Source organism: Equus przewalskii, chromosome 27 (assembly GCF_037783145.1).
Source record: "Equus przewalskii isolate Varuska chromosome 27, EquPr2, whole genome shotgun sequence".
NCBI classification, from domain to species: Eukaryota; Metazoa; Chordata; class Mammalia; order Perissodactyla; family Equidae; genus Equus; species Equus przewalskii.
Genome location: NC_091857.1, coordinates 39,785,556 through 39,790,662, shown reverse-complemented (window position 1 = coordinate 39,790,662; position 5,107 = coordinate 39,785,556). Strand labels below are relative to the sequence as shown.

The 5,107-nt window shown below is 46.5% G+C and overlaps 1 long non-coding RNA gene across 1 annotated transcript; it reads left to right on the top strand.

The window, feature by feature from the left end:
* The first annotated feature begins 1,944 nt into the window (after positions 1-1,944).
* On the top strand, positions 1,945-4,820 carry LOC139079800 (uncharacterized). The gene is made up of 3 exons (XR_011533742.1): positions 1,945-2,117; positions 2,984-3,063; positions 3,920-4,820. It is a non-coding gene; the product is annotated as an uncharacterized lncRNA (long non-coding RNA).
* The last annotated feature ends 287 nt before the right edge of the window (positions 4,821-5,107 follow it).

Here is a 5,107-nt window from a genome sequence, read left to right as displayed (position 1 = left end):
TTCCTTCTTTCTGGAATGGATGGCTTCCCTCAGCCCTGTCTACATCTGCTCTCCACACTCTTACATGAGACCCACTGTGAGCAAACCTGGCTGAGCCCAGAACCTTCAAAGGAAAACTCCCAGGGCCCTCCTTGAACCACAAATATGACACAATTTACTGAACCCTTGGACAGGGTTTATCTGGGTGGAGTCCATACTAAAGAATCTCTTAGAAGCTTATGGGATGTTATTAGAGGTCAGAAGAGTGTAGAAACAGTAAATAAATGCCTAAGGCCTGTCATAACCTACTTAGGGAATAGAGGGGCCCCCTGAAAACAGATCCTACCATCTGAATCCATGTAAATGGATCCCATTGAAATTCCGTAGAAGTGGTTTCCAGACTTAAATTTTAATTTAGAAGAATCTTTCTCTCCTAGAGTGACATTGCCTGGAACTTCAATTTCTAAGAATAATAAAAGCAGAACTCCCCCGTTTGCAGAGAGGCCAGGAGCCGGGAGCTTCACCTTCTCAGCTCAGATTCCTCCCCCTCCTCCTCCCCTCTCCTCTTCTTCCTTCTCCTTCCTTTCCTCTTCCTCCTCAACCTCAGCTCTCCCCTCCCCACCCTAGGGTGTGCCTTGGAAGACAATTTAAGAAGCATTGCCTTAGGTGTAGTTAGCTTCTCCGGAGAAACGGATATATATACATATACATATGGAGAGAGATAGAGAGAGAGTTTAAAGAATTGGCTCATGGGACCATGGAGGCTAGCAAGTCCAAAAAGTCGAAAGTCGGCCAAGTGGGCTGCAGGCTGGAGACCCAAGAAAGAATTGACACCGCATCTCAAATCTGAATGCAGACTTCTGGCAGAGTTCCTTCCTCCTGGAAGGAACCTAGTCTTTTTCTTAGAGACCTTCAACCAACTGGATGAGGCTCACTCACATTAGGGCAGATCCAAATGCTAATCTCATGTTAAAAATGCCTTCACAAAAATATCCAGACCTGTTTGACCAAATATCTGACTACTGTGGCCCAGTCAAACTGACACATAAAATTAACCATCACACTAGCGAACTTCAGAGCGTCATTCATTACCCAAATGAGGGCACTTTCTCCCAGAACATTTCCTGACAATAGTCAAAGTATTCTAGACCGTGGAAAAGCATGGGAAGCACCCCAATTAATTTTATAAAGCTAGCATAACCTTAGTATCAACCCACAGTCAGGATAGGAAGTTTATTAATTCATTACAGATTATTGAATGCTGTGTACAAGGGTGAGTCCAAAGAGGCATGGTCTGGGCTTGTGGAGCTTCCAGTCTGGGGAGAAAGACAGACATCATGCAGAGGATCACCTGAGTGAGTGATCAAAAGCGCCCTGGAGGAGAGGCGCACTCCCCAGAGGAGTTAATTGGGCCAAGGAAGGAGGAGGGTGTCGGGGAGAAGGCCGAGCCTGGGAACAGGCCCAGTAGGAAGAGGTACATCCTGCATGGGGGTCTGAGACAAACCCCATAGGCTGGAGCCCAGAGGGAGGGCGTGTGTGTGGAGGGGTGAAACTGTAGCCGGGTGGTGGGCAAGGCCAAACCCCAGGGCCTTGTAGGCCACACCCTGAATGTTATCTTTATTCTGGAAACAACCTGAAGCCACTGAAGGGAAATCAGTCCGGCCAGGTTTGAATTCTGCAGAGACTGCTACGGGCAGGTACAGGAGGCCTGGAGGGGTGCCGGCCACAGCAGCGTGGAATGAAGGTGGCTGGACCAGAAAGGCAGAGGGGGCAGGGGGCAGACGTGTTTAAGGGTGAACTCAATGGGACTTCCTGAGGGAGGAGCCAAGAATGAGTTCCTGGTTTCTGGCCTGTATCCCTGGGAACGCTGGGACAGTGCCTTTGAGACACCCAGGAGGATGTCAGGTGGGTAGCTGCAAATAGAGCCTGGTGCTCGGCACAGAGGGGCAGACTGTGACACGTGTTTCTCTGCCTTATGCATCCAAGGAAACACTGGGACCCGAGGGGGCTGCCTGGAAAGAAAGCAAGGAGAAGAGAAGAATGTGAGTGTGAAAGCAAGTGTTGCAAATGAAACATCGGATCCAATCCAGCAGCATGTTAAAAGAAAAATGCACCATGACCGCTGAGCCTTACTCCAGGTGTGTAAGGATGGCTCAGCATCGAGAAAGAGACCCTTGTGATTAATTCCATTGACAAATTAAAATAGAAAACGTGAAATCCTATCATGTGCAAAAGCATTTGAGAAAATGCAGTGGCCATTCCTACTTTAAGTAAAAGAGGAAAAGAATAATTCTTTAATATGATGATGCTACCAAACCTCCCAGCCATTCCCACTGAAATCAGGAATGAGATGAGCCCACTGTCGTCCCCGTTTCCAACATTGTTTGGAAGGCTCTCGTTCATCCTATAAAATAAGAAAACAAAGTGGTACCCAAAGAAAAACAGAAGAGCCAAAATTATTTTTATTTGCAGACAATGTTTGTTTACTTAGAAAAACAAGAGACTCTAAAATCCCTTAGTAAATTTGAGGTTGCTAGATACAAGATAACTGGACAAAAAGAACCAATTTTCTTTCTACTAGTAGTAACCAATTACAAATGGAAATGAGAGATTATGTTCACAATGATGATAAAATTATAAGTAAATTTATAGGATATTTATAGGAACAACTTTATAGAAAAAGTGCAGGACCTCTAGAGTCAAAACTATAAGTTTTTTTTTTATGAACTTAATTCAAGATTGGAATAAACAGAGAGATCTACATGTCCCTGATTGGGAAGACTTCATGTCATGCAAATGCTCATTATTCTGAAATTATCTATACATTTATTACCATTCCTATAAGTATTGCTTTAATTTTTTTTTGCTTTTTTGTTTGATTTTGGTTTGGGAGGTGGTGATGAGAACCAATAGTTTTTGAAGTTCCTGTGGAAGAGCAAATATGTGAGAATTGCTAACACAATTTTGAAAAGGGGAAACTGGTGCGTATGTCCTTTATCTACAGATATGAACCCTGACTATATGCACTGAGATCAACGTAACATACTGGCAAAGGAAACAGACAAAGAGATTAGCAGAATGGAGGTTAGTGGAATGGATCCAAGAGTCTGTAGGAGCCCAATTCATCACGCGTGTGGCAGGTGAGGGGGAAAGCAGAGGTATGTAATCAATGGAGCATTCATAACAGCTTTCTGGAAACAGAGTTCAACTCACTGCATTCCACATATCCGAGATCACACTCCAGATGGGGCAGAAGTAAACAAACATGCAACAGGACAGCAGAGAAATGTAAAGATTGTCTTTAAAGACCCATAAGTGTTAAGGAAAATGTTGCTGACTAAATAAAATACCTGGCAAAAGATAAAAGCATCAAAAAGTATGTTAAAAAAAAAAACCAAAAACATTTAAACCAAAGTATCAAGAAAGAAGTGGTAGGGAGGAAATATTAGTGGCAGCCCTTTCTCAGAAGAAAGGTGGATGGCCTAGCCTACTATCCAAAGAGCTCTCACTCTCCCATTCAATAACCCTAAGAGACCTCTCTTACGGAATCCCTCTCCACATGGAATTCCAGCTGCGCGTCCTGGAGACAACAGCCTCTTGTGCCTCTCCAGGAGCAGTGGGCCCCCGGCGCTGGCTGGCCCTCCTTGTCCAGGCTGCCAAGAATTCAGAAGTCTTTCTAGACTCCCTGTCACATGTCAAGTGCTCTCTTCTGTTCCCCAGAGACCTTTTCAAACATCCTTAGAATAGTGGTCATTAAACACCAAGTTATGGTATATTGTGGAGGAATTTTGTGTCTTTAAATTATTGAAAAGCACTGAGGTTCCACAGTCTGCCTGAGTGACAGGTTAGTTTAATAGAGCCCCAAACTCGGGGAACTGGATGGCATCAGCGTTGTATTTTTGTCTCATGGAGTTCTCCTTTCAAATTTCTCCTTTCCCAGCCACTTCTCCTCACTTCCCTGGAGAGAGCGTCCTTCCCGGGAAGCCCAGGGCGGCCCGCTTGTGGTGTTCGCGTCGGTGGACTCAGTGAAATAAGCGGAGTTGTCAGCAGGGTCGACGCAGGCCTCCTGTGTGTCGCTGCAGTGGACAAAGGGGAGCAACGGTCTGCCCCCGAGTTAAACGGGGTGTGTCTGCGGAGCGTCTCAGGAGATTTTCTCTATTTTCGTTTGGAGGCAGACCCAGGACGGGCTGGCGGGCCGGCCTGAAACTCCAGGGCTGGTGGGGCCTGTGTCTTGCTAACAACTGGGGGTTTTCCCAGCCTGCATTCCGGGAGTGAAGTCCCGACTCTGTGAGGTTCGGGCAGGCTCTGAACAAACCCCGAAAGAGCTCTGATCTCTGGTCTTGTGGCAGGGACATGCTTGTTCTTTACACATGCATCTGTCTTAGTGGGTCTTTGGGACACGTCCCCATGACTTTAGTGCGTGTGACGTGGGGAGAAGGATTTCCATGGCAAATGAGCTCGGAGAGAACTGGGGGAGAAAGCTGTAGGCCCGATTCCTCGCTGCTGTTGCCTCAGGGGCTTCAGTGTGGGTGTGCTGGTGTGTCCCCCAGGGAGGGGACGTCCTCCCTCTGCTCACTGTGCATCTCAGAGTGCGTGTGCCCAGGACATGTGTGGAGAGAGGCTGCTTCCTGTCAGTTATATCATCATTTAATTTACAGGGTGTCCCCAGGTGCAGGTCTTACAGGGCCGGTCTATAGATGTGGAAGTGAAATTCAGAGCACTTAAGTGGCTTGTCCAGGGTCATAAGGGGACCAGTCTAGAGAAGGAAATTCTGACCTTTTTTGTGCATTCGGTCACATGTTTCTGTAGTTTTGAATACAAGCAAGGTTTCCACTGATTAACCCTGGTTTGTCATCGAGCATATTATGGGTATTACTGGATCAAATGTAATAGAAGGTACATGTGATTTCAATTCTTCAGATCTGGTTGTTATAAAACGACACATGATTTCATTTTTATCAACCAGTTAAAGGTCAGCAAGAGACCTAGGGTCAGAGGTCAACAGTCATGTGGCAAGGTCAGCAGGAATCACAGTGACACTGCCTGGGTTTTTGTCCCTACACAGGTGCCACCTGCCCATCCTGTGGGGAGTCACCCGCCCTCCTGACCTGCCCCTGCCCCTCCCAGG